The sequence below is a fragment of the Schistocerca gregaria genome, chromosome 3, assembly GCF_023897955.1.
Source record: "Schistocerca gregaria isolate iqSchGreg1 chromosome 3, iqSchGreg1.2, whole genome shotgun sequence".
Taxonomy (NCBI): Eukaryota; Metazoa; Arthropoda; class Insecta; order Orthoptera; family Acrididae; genus Schistocerca; species Schistocerca gregaria.
Genome location: NC_064922.1, coordinates 453,787,155 through 453,803,834, shown reverse-complemented (window position 1 = coordinate 453,803,834; position 16,680 = coordinate 453,787,155). Strand labels below are relative to the sequence as shown.

The 16,680-nt window shown below is 39.8% G+C and overlaps 1 long non-coding RNA gene across 3 annotated transcripts in view; it reads left to right on the top strand.

Annotated features, from left to right (window-relative positions):
• LOC126354212 (uncharacterized) overlaps nt 1–15,854 on the top strand; it is a 34,146-nt gene extending 18,292 nt beyond the window's left edge. For 2 of the 3 annotated variants that reach the window (XR_007565280.1, XR_007565279.1), the window contains exon 3: nt 511–4,210. This is a non-coding gene — a long non-coding RNA (uncharacterized LOC126354212). Of the gene's footprint in view, nt 1–510; nt 4,211–15,536 lie in introns of those variants that run through there. The other variant, XR_007565281.1, reaches the window with a different exon arrangement.
• The last annotated feature ends 826 nt before the right edge of the window (nt 15,855–16,680 follow it).

Here is a 16,680-nt window from a genome sequence, read left to right as displayed (position 1 = left end):
TTAGGTATGAGTATCTTTTCACATCAAGAGGCACAAAATCAATATAAAGAACTTACATTCAGAATAAAAAAATGTGCCATAAAAGCAGACGTAAAATTAAATCTGAAAATTTGAAGTTTATCACCTGGAACTGAAATTTACAAAATGGATTACAGCTTGGTGCAAAATAATTACAGACACTTGTACAGTTCTAAATATTTTTCTTTTTCTGTTATACAGTTTCTTTAGTTAATATTCATGAATTTTTCATTTTATTTTATTGTTTGGCCTTTCTTTCTTAAAGTGACGATTATTTCCAGTTCCAAAAATTAAGAAAAAACTCATTAATAGAGCAGGCTATACTTCATTGTACATACAAATAACATTTTTCATTTTAAATTACTTACCTAAAGATCACAATTATACAATTATATCTGCATAGTCTCTCTATTGCTGCTGTTGTAAATCAGTAAATCAATTAAGCTAATGATATAATTCCTTGTGTTTATTTCCTTTATTACTTGATTACAGGTGTACTCGAGTCAGAGGAAGGATTGAGTGTCAACAGATACGCACAAGAAAATTCTTATCAGCAATTTTTGGACATATCTCATAATACTGTTATAGGTGCTCCGTACACATGTGATGGTTGTGGTAGAGTATACAGGCACTGTAGGAGCCTCTGGAGTCACATTAGACATGAATGTGGGAAAGAACCTCAATTTCCATGCCCTTATTGCCCACTACGGTCCACAAAGAAGAATAATTTGCGTGTACATGTGAGAAGGAAGCACAAGGGCTATGTAGTCCCTTAACTAATTAGTTAATTAATGAAATATGCTCTTAATATCAGTAAGATATGCCTTTCATGCCTATAAATGTTCCTTTATTTCATACTGATTGCTTTGAGTGGCATATACTTCGAAATTGTTCAATTAATTTCAGCATGACAACAGTGAATCGTGAATCTCCTTCAGTTATTCAGCTGATCCCATGGAAGTTGAATATGTGATTTATTAATTTAGCAGTATATTTTGAACTTGTTTTGTATCTTGTAATTGACATGTTTAGTATCAGAGTGCTGAAAGGATAACCACAATAGCAGAGACATTTCATTTGGTTTTGAAGGTGAGAACTAGAACATGGAAGGAGAGAGATTTGCTTTGATATGTTATAGCAAAAGATGATTTGTGTTTGCTTGTAGACATGTGTGTTGTTTTCATCCCCAGCAAAATTATTTGTGTTTTACTATGTGAATCGGTGTAACTAGTTGCAGCTCTTAAAGAGAAAGTAAGATTTTCAGCTGACAAGCTAACAATTAGAAGACTGTGATAGAATGTACCAGACTAAACAAAACTGTTTATATATGTCTCAGAGCGGATGTCGTAAGGCACAATGAAAATTAGATGGGAGATATACTTTTACTTATATACTTATTTGCCCAAGAATCATCTCACAATGATATAGGATTTGTCAAATAATGAGTACATAAATATGCTTTATGAAGGTATGACAGGTGACTGACCTTAAAAACCAAAGATCATTAAGAAAACAGAGCAGAAACTTATGTTGGCTTGACATAACATTTCATTTCATGTCACAGTGCATACTAAAATAGATAAAAATGTACAAACACTGAAAGATTTCTTTAAATGATTGTATAGTTCAAGAAATAAAAAAGGGCTCAGTTGCAATTCCAAGCAGTCAGTATACACTTGAGGTGACAAAAGATATGGGACAGCGATATCCACGTATAGAGATGGTGGCAGTACTGCGTACACAAGGCATAAAGGGGGCAATTCATTGGCAGAACTGTCATTTGTAATCAGATGATTCATGTGAAAAGGTTTCCGATGTGATTATGACCCCACAGTGGGAATTATCAGGCTTTGGACGTGGAATGATAGTTGGAGCTAGATGCATGGGACATTCCATTTTGGAAATCATTAGAGGATTCAATATTAAGAGATCCACAGTGTCAAGAGCATGCTGAGAATAGCAGATTTCAGGCACTACCTCTCAACTTGGACAGCACGCCGGCTGATGGCCTTCACTTAAAGACCTAGAGGAGGGGAATTTGCATAAAGTTATTGGTGCTTACAGACAGCACTACTTGACTACCACATGACTTTGCTAACAGCATAATGTCACCTGCAATACATCACCTGGGTTCTTGACCATATCAGTTGGACCCTAGACTACTGGAAAACTGTGGCCTAGTAAGATGAGACCTGATTTCACTCTGTAAGAGCCAATAGTAGGGTTTGAGTGCAGCACAGACCCCACAAATCCATGGACACAGGTTGCTACCATTCTGGTGGTAGCTCCATAATGGTGTGAGCTGTGTTTACACGGAATGGACTGGATCCTCTGGACCATCTGAACTGATCATTGACACAACTTCGAGACCATTTGCAGCCATATAGATGACAAAGTGCTGTGTCACCATCCACAGTTGTTCATGATTAGTTTGAAGAATATTCTGGACAATTCAAGTGAATGATTTGGCACCCATATCAGCCAACCTAAATCCAATCAAACATTTATGGGATATAAACTGTGGTCATTTCCTGCACTGGCAACCCTTTCACAATTATGAACAGCTATATGAGGCAGCATGGATCAATATTTGGGCAGGGGACTTCCAACAACTTGAGTCCATGCCATATTGAGTTGCTGCAATATGCTGGGCAAAAGGATGCTCAACACAATATTATCAGGTATCCCATCCCGTGACTTTTGTCACCTCATTTTATGTAGATTTATAGGCTCTAACCAAACATTGCTACTGTTAACATCTGGGACGAAAAGTGGGAACATCTTTCAGGTAGAAATGGGGATTGCCTAAACAAAATTGATTTCGTGATTTATATTTGTTTATTATTTATTTTGTGTGTGTGTGTGGGGGGGGGGGGGGAGGAGTTTGTTTGTAAGAGTCTTGTAAAATGCTGAGTATTTTATCTGTATGCAGCATGTTATTAATCATTGGGGGGAGGGGGGGGGGGTCATGTTGGTTAGAGTCTTTTGCAAAGACTAACCAGTATTACTTAAAGGATGCCACCTTTTCTTTTTTGAAAATGAGCATGACTTTAAATGTAGTCATTTTGTGTTAAGTCCAATTTCAGCAAAGTGGTGCACAACTTAGCCAATGAAACCATTTGTTAGGATGTTATTTTTGCAATTGTTCAGTGTTTTTGTGATATGAGGCAGATACCATTCAACAAAATACACGAAATTTATCGTTCAGCTTGTGAAATATTCCTCATTGAGATTTTTATGCTTCTTTATTGATGATATTGTATTTTACAGACTATAAGATGCACTTTTTTCTTTGGAAAATTGCTCCAAATTTCAGATGTATCTTGTACTCTAAATTAATATAAAAACGTTCAGTGTTTGATTTAAAATTACCCCAGTCTTAAAAATGGCCATATATTCAGTGCTGCAGGACTATACCATTGTCCTTTCATGTTGTGCTGACAGTACTAAACTTAATCCAGTGATCATTTTCAAGTGCAAAACAATGCCAAAACCTTCTGAAATTCTCCAGGTATTGTTCTTCATGTACATTACAAGGGTTGGGTGGACAAGGCTGGTAGGGAATTACGCATTAACAGTGTGTGGAAGAGAAGTAAAGGTGCTTCTTTGAAGAAGAGTTCTCTTCTTGTACTAGATCAGTTTAGTAGTCATTTGAAAAATTCTGTGGATAAGACAGTTGTGGTCTAGAGTGAGAGAAGACATTACTGTTAAGTCTTTCAAGAAGTACTTGGAATCTAATAATAATTTATTTTTAAATTGCTTGAAAATGAATGTTCGTCTTATAGTCTGTAGCGTCTTATAGTCCATAAAATACATTAGTTTGTGTGCTCATATCACATATATTTTATGCTTTGTCATTGATAGCAGCAGGAAGGTACTACCAAATTTTGAACTGGAATATCAGTCCTCTTTGAACAATTCTGTAGATAAGTGATTCCTGTACATATTAAATGTATTGTTTCTACCGAGGTATAAAAACACCATTGAAATTTATCATCATATGACATTTATAGACAAAACATCAATTTTACTGACTACCTTTTTTTTCAAAAGGAAGATGTAATTCAGTTACCACATTATCTGTACCCAAAGAATAAGATTTGTGGAGTCTGTTTCTTTTTCTATTTATTATTTTTTTTAATCTGTGGTACAGAAAACAAAAGTAATTAAAATAAAGTGCTTTGTAAATTAATTGTTCTTGTGTTTTTTCGGCATATTGATATTGAAACAATGTGCAATAGTTCATGGAGTAGTCAGCTGCTTCTTGAAAACTGTGATATGCAGTAAATGATTGTCCAACAGAAGAAGCAATTATGATCTGTCATAGCAAACCTATAAAAGGAGCTTTTGCCAGTAAGTAATAGTTAATAGCGCCGCGTGGAGTGGCCACGCATCTTGAGGCGACATGTCACGGATTGCGCGGCCCCTCCCGCCCGAGGTTTGAGCTCTCCCTCGGGCATGGATGTGTGTGTTATTCTTAGTTTAAATAGTGTGTAATTCTGGGGACTGATGACCTTAGCAGTTTGGTCCCTTAGGAATTCACACCCATTAGAACATTAGAAAACTGTAGAAACAGTAGTGAAAATTGCAGTTCAGTGGACAAATTGGAACAAATCCATTAAATGTTATGTTCTATATAGCTGTTTTATGTATACTTGTCTTTTGAACTCACAGCAGTAAAAAAGATAGATGAAGTTGATAATAAAACATCACTGCTGAAAATATGCATCCGTTCAGGAATGTTCCCACCAGTTAGTTCATGGCAAAGTAACTGACAAAAATTAAGAAAAAAAATAGTTCTTCAAGGAATCCTTGGTTCTGAAATCTGTCTTGGCTTTTAGCCATCATGAAAAATTATTTTGTGTAAAGTATTGACTATCTTCTAAGGAATTATAGAATGGTGTGATTTTTAAGATGTTCTAGTTAGTTGTTTTCTGTCATTTCTTACAATAAGTGTTAGAATTGATGTCAAAATAGAATTAAATATAGTGCCTTAACCGTGTGTATCCTAGATTTACCCACTTTTCTCCTGCAGCTTTGATTTCAGGGAAATTGCTGGCTATTAGAGAAACAAATTCACTGAGTCGTGCACATACTGTACAGTTTCATTCTGGTAATTATTGCAGGGATGTGACTACAAAAATTGCACTGTAGAATATTCATACTACTTTCAACTACCCATCTCTCTTTGCTCACACACAAGTACCAGAATAAGTCTGTGTCTGTGTCTTCATGTCATTTTAGACTAAGAGACATCTCTCGCAGACCTCATGAAACAGCTCACACAATGATTTCTCGTGTATCAAAGAGATGAGTGCACATAATGCATTAGGGGACTCCAGTATGAATTACTACAGCAGCGAAGCTGTTCAGAGCATGTTTTGGCAACTCCAGCATTGCGTTTACTCGATCCTGTGCACCACTGTGGTATTCGATTAGCGACAGGAGCTTTTAGGACGAGTCCGGTGACCACCGTACTGGTGGAGACTGGTGTCCCTCCACTGCAGATCAGATGTGCACAACTGCTCACCAGTTTTGCAGCACACATTCATAGTCTCCCTGAGCATCCAAATTACCGTCTCCTTTTCCCACCCACAGCAGTCCATCCCCCACATCGGCAGCCCAGATCGAGGCTAATGATTGTGGTTCACACGCAGTCCATTATTTCCGAACTGCAGTCCTTCCCTTTACCACCTCTACTTGCGATCCGTTCATGTACGCCTCTGTGGTGTACGCCTCGGCTGCAACTTCGTCTGGACCTTTTGCACGGCCCTAAGGACTTTATTAACCCCGCCGCTCTCTGCTGTCACTTCCTCTTGAGTCTTGTGCTCGAGGCTCTGAAGTGCTTTACACTGATGGCTCAGTGGCTGATGGTCACGTAGGCTTCACATATGTTCATAGAGGACATATTGAGCATCACTCCTTTCCATTTGGCTTCAGTGTTTTCACTGCAGGGCTGGCGGCCATATCTCATGCTCTTGAGTACATCTGCTCATGCCCTGGCGAGTCATTTCTCCTGTGTACTGACTCATTGAGCAGCCTACAAGCTATCGACCAGTGCTACCCTTGCCACCCTCTGGTAGCGTTTATTCAGGAGCCCACCAATGCCCTGGAAAAGTCTCGCCGTTCCGTGGTGTTTGTGTGGACCCCAGGACACATCGGAATCCCTGACAACGAACTTGCCGACAGGCTGGCCAAACTGGCGACACGGAAACCGCTTCTGGAGATAGGCATCTCCAAAGCTGACCTGCATTCTGTCTTACACCGCAGGGTTTTCCGGCTTTGGGAGACAGAATGGCATAACAGCACACACAACAAACTGTGTGTCATTAAGGAGACTGTGAATGTGTGGAAGTCTTCCATGCAGGCCTCTCACAGGGAGTCAGTTGTCCTCTGCCGGCTCTGCATTGGTCATACATGGCCAACACATGGTTACCTACTCCATCACGAGGATCCACCTCAGTGTCACTGTGGCTCCCAAATGACAGTCGTCCACTTCTTGCTGGACTGCCCACTTTTAGCCTGCTCTGCAGCAGACTTTGAACTTTCCCAGCACCCTGCCTTTGGTGTTGGGCAACAGTGCCTCCACAGCAGCTTTAGTTTTATGTTTTATCCATGAGAGTGGGTTTTATATTTCTATGTAGGTTTTAGCACGTGTCTTTTTGTCCTTCTGTGTCCTCCACCCTAGTGCTTTTAGGGTGGAGGTTTTAATGTGTTGCAGAGTGGCTGGCTTTCCCTTTTTATTCTCATGGTTCACCAACCACTGTAATCTGCTTTCATGCTATACTCTTGTCAGTTTCTACCATCTTTCTGTTGTTTTCTTGTCCTCTTTTGTTCCTTTTAGAGTTTGTTGCCTTCCCTTCATTCTTGTGGCTTTTCCTTTCTTTCCATTTTGTGTTATATGTTTCTTCCGTTATATACTTACACTTGTGGCATTGTTTTATTAGGAACAATGGACAAATGACCTCATAGTTTGGTCCCTTCTCCCGCCTTTAAACTAACCAACCATCTCATGCAGCACAGGTGTCGAGGAGCTGTTCCCCTGGAAGATGACGGATTCAACCCCTGCCATTGGCATGATGAAGAAGGTATAAGGATTCATCAGACCATGAAATGCTCTGCCACTGTACCAATGGCCACATGCCCATTTCAGTCGTAGTTGCAATGCTGTTGTGTTAACATTGGCACGTGCATGGATTGTCGGCTGCGGAGGGCCGTTGTTAGGAGTGTTCGGTACACTGTGTGTCCAGACAAACCTGTGCTCTGCCCAGCATTAAAGTTTGATGTTAGTTCTGCCACAGTTTGTCACGTATCCTGTTTTACCAGTCTGCCCAGCCTACAATGTCCGACATCCGTAATGAGAGGTGGCCATCCAAACCCCTGGACATGATTTTGCCGTATGTTGAAAGTACTCACCAACAAACAGTTGTGCACTTTCCGAAATTCTCGTGCCTAGCTATCACAGTCTGCCCTCAGTCAAACTCGGATAGATTAGCCGCCTTTCCCATTCAACCAATGGAAACTCCAGGCAGGAGTATCTACAATGTAGGAAAAGATAGATTGCTAATTACTGTGAAGATAATGTGCTAAGTAGGAGACAGGCACAATTAAGACTCTTACACATAAGCTTTCGGCCTAATCCTTTGTCAGGAAAAGAGGAACACACACCATTCATTCACCAAACAAGCAAACCTCTTGCACACACGACTGCCAGCTCTGGCCAGAATGCCAGAATCTATCTGAGTTTGACTGAGGGTAGACTGTGATGGCCAGAGGCTCAGCATGAGCATTTAAGAAACTACATGACCTGTTGGCTGTTTGAGGCGTGCTGTGGTGAGTGTGTTAAACACGTGGTGAAACCTAGTTGAAAACACGTCGTGGCGTTGGGTGGGCACCCCTCATTAGAGATGTCAGACATTGTAGGCTGGGCTAACTGGTAAAACGTGATAGGTGGAAAACTGTGACGCAACTAACATCAACTTTAATGCTGAGCAGAGTACAGGTGTGTCTCAACACACACAGTGCACCGAACACTTCTAAGAGTGGGTCTCCGCAGCCATGACCCATGCATGTGCCAGTGTTAACTCACAAAATCAGCAACTACGACTGAAAAGGGCACATGACCATGGAATTCTGACCTGAGCTGCTAGGAGAATGGTGTGTGTTTCTCTTTTTCTGACTAAGGCTGAGGTCCAAATCTTATGTTTAAGAGTCCTTTAATTGTGCCTGCCTGCAACTTAGCATGTTGCCCCCTATTCAACATGCCTGGTGATACTACATGCACTTTGTGTGTGTGCGTGCATGTAGGTGATGCTGCTATCACCTGGATAGGTTTATATCGATAGCAGGTCGGTGGTCATAATGTTCTGGCTGATTAGTGTATAACAGTGACTGTGACAAATGCAATCTTTTTGTTCTAATTGGAGCCCCTACACACACATATATCCATCATGAAGCTGTACACATAGCTGGGACACATCTGAAAAGATGACATGTCTCCTGCATCCATTGTTGTTGTTGGTTGTACTTCTTTTGGCACACCTCTCGCAGCCCCTTTCCATGGCATGGCAGCAGCAGTTTTTGCTGTTCTGACAGTCTGTGTCACTCCAGACGTAGCTACGCTTGTCTTTGCGGATACCTGTCTTGCTATGAAAAGTCCATTTATTGACACAAGATGCATAACATGGCTCTATAATTCTACGTGACAAACAAAACAGTGGGACTGTCCTGTTCGACTCTAGTTGTGTGGGGTTGACGAAATCCTGCATGTAAGTAAGAATGGACATCATGAATCCATTGATTCTGTTTTCTCATATCATTCATGTGGTCGTGACCAGTGTGAGCAGCAGTATTACAGAAGAATAAGTCACTATCCTACCGCTTTTTGTTTTTTGGCACTTTTTGGTAGATAGTTCTCTTTCTTTTATGAAGCATAACATAATCGGTATGTGATAGAGTATGCAGAAGACAGTATTAAGTGTCCCAGAAGTGGATTTCTCTCGCCTTGATATTTCACCTCTACGGGACGTGCTGCAAAGAGTCTGATGGATGTGTTATATTGGGTCGAATGAAGTGATGACTGTAGACACTGGAACACACAGTGGGACCGCAGCATGGGATGATTGCCAGCTTAACCCAAGGATTGTTATGAACTCATACAGCTTCACTCAGTGTTTGATGCTGAAGTTCTTCAGTGGTTGTGGACCTTTCTGTGCCAGTCCTTCACTGTAATCTGTTGCAGGTTAAGCTTCTGTCAACCATGCCATTGCATTGGCCTTTATTTGTCCAGAAACCACAACTATTTCTTACTGCAACATACACTGAGGTGATAAAAGTCATGGGATACCCCCTAATATTGTGTTGGATCTCCTTTTGCCCAGTGTATTGCACCAGTCTGAAGTGGTGTGGACTCAAAAAGTTGTTGCAAGTCCCCTGCAGAAATACTGAGCCATGCTGCCTCTATAGCCGTTCATAATTGCGAAAGTGTTGTTGGTGCAGGATTTTGTTCACAAAATGACCTCTCGAATATGTCCTGTAAATGTTTGAGGGGATTCATGGTTGGCAATCTGATTGGCCAGATCATTTACTTGAATTGTCCCGAATGCTCTTCAAACCATTCACAAACAGTTGTGGCCCAGTGACACAGTTGGAGCAGAGGACCCAGCCCATTCCATTTTGACACAGCGTTGTTATTATGGAGACACCACCAGCTTGCACAGTCCCTTGTTGACAGCTTGCATCTGTGACTTTGTGGGGTGTACATCACAATCAAACTCTACCATCAGCTCTCACCAACTGAAATTGGAACCTATGTGACCAGGCCATGGTTTTCCAGTAGTCTAGAGGCCAGCTGATATGGTCGTGAGCCCAGGAGAGGCACTGCAGACACTGTTGCGCTGTTAGCAAAGGCACTCACATCTGTCATCTGCTGCCACAGCCCTTAATACAAACTTTCACTGCACTGATGTAAAGGATATGTTCGCTATATGCCCCACATTGATTTATGTGTTTATTTCATGCAGTATTGCTTGTCTGTTAGCACTGTAACTCTGTGTAAACGCTGCTGCTTTTGTTCGTTAAGTGGAAGCCCCTCGGCAACTGCATTGCCCGTGGTGATAGGTAATGCTTGAATTTTGGCATTCCCAGCACACTCTTGACGTCGCAGATTTGAGAATATTGAATTCCCTAATGATTTCTGAAACGGAATGTCCTATGCATCTAGCTTCAACTACCATTTAGTGTTCAAAACATGTTAATTCCTGTTGTGCAGCCATAATCATGTTGGAAACCTTTTCATTACTCACCTGAGTACAAATGACAACTCTGCCAACGCACTGCATTTTCAGTTCTTGTGTACGCGATGTTACCACCATCATTTGCATATTGCTCTCCCATGATTTCTGTAACCTGGTGTACATATGACTGCTATCACAGGTGATGGGAGAGCCAAAATCCAATGTTTTTGAGCAAGTCATGCTGTAGTGCATACTGCAGTTATGGCCCCTTACTTGTTACATGATACTATGACGGCCACAGTCTGATAGCTTACAGGGATGGCCATAACTGCAAACAAACACTTAAACGTGATTTCATTGGATGTGAAATTTTAACCTATACTCTATAGTGAGAACAATTTGAAGGGCAACAGCTGCATTAGGGAGGCCGTAGAGTTAGCGATAAAAATCTATCTTCCTTGACGATGTATTATCTTGTGAATTCTCTTGATGAATCCACCTTGGAATCAATGAGATAGTTTACTGGTGGCACCAGATGCATTGCTATTGTGGACTTCGAATGGTAGCCGAACCACTCTGCCTGGTGGACTTGCTTAAATTATCCTCATAACCTTTTCGTTTCCAGTGTGTTGTATACAACACACAGAACAGGTAACTTTTGTCTGCATAAAGAACACATGTAATGCCAAAGACACATGTCAGCAGTTTGTTCACATTAGTCAAGGTATCACTAATTACTACAGTGAGTTTCAGTACCCTGTGTCAGCAGTTACTGAAGTTAGCCATTGCTTCCCTAATGCCTGCAGTGGAAGAACAGTTGAGGTTCAGTAAGTGTTTTTATTCATTTATCAATGTCCTGTCTTTCTTAAACCAATTGTATCTTACTGTCAAGGGACTGTTAATGGAATATTAGCTGCCTGCAGCACTAAGATATTACTTTTCACTATTTTGTAAAATGATTTTCACGTGTGTGTTGGCTGTGGCACAGTGGATTTGTATCTTATAAAAATGTTTGTTCATTTGTAAATATTCAGCAGTAATGTTCTGTCACTGTTGGCACTTTTTGCTATTATTTAGTGGTAATAAGTGAAGTAGTTACAATAATAACAATAAATAATAATAATTTTAATAGTAATAAACTAATTATTTGCATGTAATATAAGTAAATATTTTTCTGTAGTGTCAGAAGATGAGATACTTCATGAGCTGGAGAAGCCTTCACTTTTATGGGAATCTGTCAGAACTTGATGAAATATCAAGTGATGATGAGGGAACTACCTTTGCATTTCTTTATTTACAAGGAAATATGCAATACAATACTGGAAGGTTATGGTTTTTTTAAATAATGATGGCAAAATTGTGACAAAATTGCCAAATATGATATCTGCAGTTTGTATTGTGACTGGGTGTTAGAGTTTGTAGTACTTTACATCTGCTGAGCTGTTGAATGTTTTCATTTGAACATGGTTGTCAGGTAACTGGTATTGTGCAACTAAGTACAACTCTAATAGAGAGTAAGCTCCAGCCTGACAATGAAATGAGAAAGACATGCCGTGTTGTAACTGACCATTCCATATGAGGAGATGGACAGATTTTTGTTGCCAAATGGCATGACAACAAACCAGTAGTCCCTGTTATGTCTGCAGAAGGCAAAATGCCCGTAGGACAAAGCAAGTGGTGATTTAAGAAAGCCAGACAGTATATCAGCATCAACAGACAACATGTCATTCAAAGCTACAATGAAAATATGGGAGATGCTAATTTATTTAACAGCATCATTGCAGCATGCAAGCAAACTGTAAAAACTAGGAAGTGAACATTATGTTCAATATCTTTCTTTTTTTAATTTTTATTTTGCCAGTGCTGCTCTTTGGATTGAAAAAAAGTGGAGACCGCACTGCTATGAAAATGAAGAGCAAAGAAATAATGGATTGCTTCAACTTCAAGATTCAGGTATCAGAGGGGTTGGCCCATGCTGATAAAGAGTACATGACATCAAAAGAGTGTAGTGAAGACGATGTAGATGCAGTATCTAATCCTCCAACAAAACAGTAACTCCCACTCCCCCATCTCAGCCAACAAAAAAGGATGACAGGAACATTACACATACCAGTGACTGTTATTGATGAGGGTGATCGTTGCATAAGGCCTGGTTGCAAAAGTGTAAGAGCAAAGGTCTGGTGCCAGAATGTCATTTCACTTGTGTCTAGTAAAAGAAAGAAACTGTTTTGGAGCATACCACATGATGTACGACCACAAATATCGTGTCTCACAGAATAACCTCTATATGAATGTATAAACTAGTTTTCAGTGTACTATGATGTAATCAAATATTTTTTTTATACTAGGTTCCTTTTCATAACAAATTTCAAAACTTAAAATCAATGATTACCTAATTTCATTTTTACTTTTTGGTTACCTGGACTGCTTGTGTGTCATATACAATACATGGTTTTTGGAAGATATAGCAAATAATTTTTGAAAACAAATATATTTTCTTAACCTTGTTGATCAGGTGATTACATGTTATAGTAATGTTTGATGGATAAACAAACTTTCATACTACTGAAACTGGTGAGAATAAATAGCCGTTGATAATGGAAACCCTTCTTATTGCAATAAATACACAAAAGAGCTACAATCAATTACGTTTGATAAGGCACAAAATAAGAGGTTACAGTCGAGTGTCCAACTGCTCAGGCACAGAGATGCACAAAGATTTCAGTTCAAGTCAAAGCCGAGGAAAGAGAGGTACCAGCGTGTAATGTGGGTGCCATCATAATAGTTGAACAAGTAGTTAGCAGTAAATTACGTGAGAGACTGGCAGATGGTGTGTCCGGGACACCTTATAAAATCCAAACTACAACATAGTGACGCAGATGGTGATCACAAGCAGTGCACTTTTGACTGAGTAATGCTTATCCGCTGTAGCCTCTAGCTATAGGCATTGTGGATAAACTGGCACAGCATCCAACTGCTGTGGAATCAGATACATTACAGTGGATGAACTGGCATGGCATTTGAATCTACCACACTGTCAAACACAGCAGGTAGCATCAGATTTTGTTATGTCATCTATGTATTTTCCCTATTTGCCATGTGCAGTTGAGTTTGTGATATCAACTCACAGTAGCGTGCCATCATAGACTGCATCTTGTGAAAAATGATGTTAAATTAATTATATATTTTACAGAAGTGAAAAATCAGATTAAACAACATCTAGCTTTACATGATTATGATACAGGAAAAAGTTTGATGTTCCAGCAAGTAATCCCTTTTAGCGAGTACAACATTTTCCCCTCTCTTTGTGCCAAGTACACACTTGGGACACCAGTACCACCAATTATTATTTACATCCTCAGAACCCATATTCATTTTGCACCATTTTACAAAGTACTCAGTTACTCAGGATATTACTAGAGAACATTGGAAGTTATATTCAGTGAGTGAGTGACCATTGTCTGTTGAACATGTTATATGGAACATATTATTTATAATCAAGAATAAATTATAAAACTGAGTCCATTGGCTAAAATAATTAGAGTTCTTAAAAGAAAGTTAAACTTTGTTCTGTGAACCACACATGAAATAATAGTAACCTTCCAAGCTTATTCCTGTTCCTTACATCAGTGGTTCTACTATGCTTTGTATTGATGTCAGTAAAAACTGGAGCTTATTTTTCTTTTGTTTTGGGGAGGGAGGGAGTGGGGAGCAGTGCAGTTTTGAAGACTGTGGGAAGCATGATGTATTTCTGGCCTTAACCTCAGAATCAAGAAAAACTTGGAACCAGGGTGTGTTGGCCTATTTTTGTTTTGTTGTTAGTATAACAGTTTCACAGGCAAATAGCTGCAATCTTTGTGCTTTTGTGATTGTGAAATGGAATATGATAAATGGCTTATGCAACAAGTAATGCCGTGCATCACAATGCATAGCAGTGTTGCACATCAGAGAAGTCCAGTGATATTTATACAATACTCTTTAGCATACATTCTGTAGTAGCCTGTACTTCCTAATATTTCGTAAATTTAAATATGATTGGATTATGTGTTTCAAGAAAATTTTCTCTTCATGATTATTCATTTATTTTACAGATTTTGCGCACCAGTAACATTGTACTAAAACCCAAGACAACATTTGCTTTATACCTCCATGATTGTATACCACTATACTAGAAGCAGTTTATGGCCTCTTAGCATAACTGTTTCCCTGTTTACACACATGCAGAGGACTAAAGGCATGAAAAACACAGACAAAAAAAAAATGTAACTGTTCCCATGAAAACAAGAAGTGTCAAGGAAATTTGTGGTACATGTTTAAGCACCAAAATAGCAATGCATGCTCCCTTGCACTGCTTCTGATTTAGTGCCATAAAATGATTAAAGCAGTTAAAATCTACATTGTACAGTACAACGCCGTTGATGTATCAAGGTAAAACACACCTGGTGAAGAAAAGGAAACACATGTCAGTTACTGGCAAGAAAAAAAATGTGGTTATGTTTTAACATCTCATTGACCATGGAGTGATTAGGAATACAAAGTACAACACAAGGTTTAAATAAAGATGAGGCAGAAAAGAGGCTGTGGTATTTCCAAAGAATCTTAGAATTTACATTCAGTGCACTAAATTTGGATGTGTATATGAGTGGTTTCTGTACTTTGGAGTTGTCCAAAAGAACAGATACCAAATTTGTGTTTGATTGCACAGCCAGATGGTTGACTGAGGATTTGGATGCTGCTTTTTTTGAATACCAGTCCAGTGTCTTAAATGTTGATCCACCTCACTCTAACCAATTTTCCATGTGTTCAACTCAGAATGTCTCATAATTTGCAGTCAGTCAGATGTGACGTTTTCAGTCAAGAGTCTTAGAAAAAAATGAATTTGAGATGAATATTTAAAGAATTATAATGTTTTTAGTGCAAAGATATTGCCATTTCCACTATCTTTTACAGAATTCTGCAACAATTGAATGTCCTCATATTTAGTTTTAGTAATATTAACATATTGATGGCCTTCTATAGGAGACGCTTTGGAGTTGAGATTCAACAAATGGAAATATTAACTTGTTGAACCACATTAAATTTTTGTAGTGGATGAATTTGTTAATCTAAACAGATTCTTGTTGATTAATATGTCCCTAGTGTTTACTGTAACATTCACAACACAGCTTTTAATATTTGTGATAGAAATAAAATTCACACATACTATATCACAAAGTGGTTAAACCTACAGGAGGTAATCTAGGTAGTATAACACTGGCACTAATTTACATGTGTATGTTTCAGGTGAATGTGATTATTCCATCACACCATCAGAGTATTTAAATGAGCAGGCATATTTATTTCGACAAAATGAGGTCATATGTCCAAGGTGTGGAAAGGAATACAGATTAAGAAATTCTTTTCTGAAGCACATCCATTATGTGTGTGGAAAAGAGCCACAATTACAATGCCCAAATTGTCCAAAAAGATTCAAGACCAGGAGCAATCTCAACCAGCACATCAAAGCTGTGCATCCAAATGTGGAGATCAGAATCACTGAACAGGAAACTGTACATCAATATAGAGAATAATTGGGAAAAAATAAACCACTTTATGAACAGAGATCCTACATAATAATTATTTCCATTTTTCTTACTTCCACAATCACATAGTTTATACACTCCTGGAAATTGAAATAAGAACACCGTGAATTCATTGTCCCAGGAAGGGGAAACTTTATTGATACATTCCTGGGGTCAGATACATCACATGATCACACTGACAGAACCACAGGCACATAGACACAGGCAACAGAGCATGCACAATGTCGGCACTAGTACAGTGTATATCCACCTTTCGCAGCAATGCAGGCTGCTATTCTCCCATGGAGACGATCGTAGAGATGCTGGATGTAGTCCTGTGGAACGGCTTGCCATGCCATTTCCACCTGGCGCCTCAGTTGGACCAGCGTTCGTGCTGGACGTTCAGACCGCATGAGACGACGCTTCATCCAGTCCCAAACATGCTCAATGGGGGACAGATCCGGAGATCTTGCTGGCCAGGGTAGTTGACTAACACCTTCTAGAGCACGTTGGGTGGCACGGGATACATGCGGACGTGCATTGTCCTGTTGGAACAGCAAGTTCCCTCGCCAGTCTAGGAATGGTAGAACGATGGGTTCGATGACGGTTTGGATGTACCGTGCACTATTTAGTGTCCCCTCGACGATCACCAGAGGTGTACGGCCAGTGTAGGAGATCGCTCCCCACACCATGATGCCGGGTGTTGGCCCTGTGTGCCTTGGTCGTATGCAGTCCTGATTGTGGCGCTCACCTGCACGGCGTCAAACACGCATACGACCATCATTGGCACCAAGGCAGAAGCGACTCTCATCGCTGAAGACGACACGTCTCCATTCGTCCCTCCATTCACGCCTGTCGCGACACCA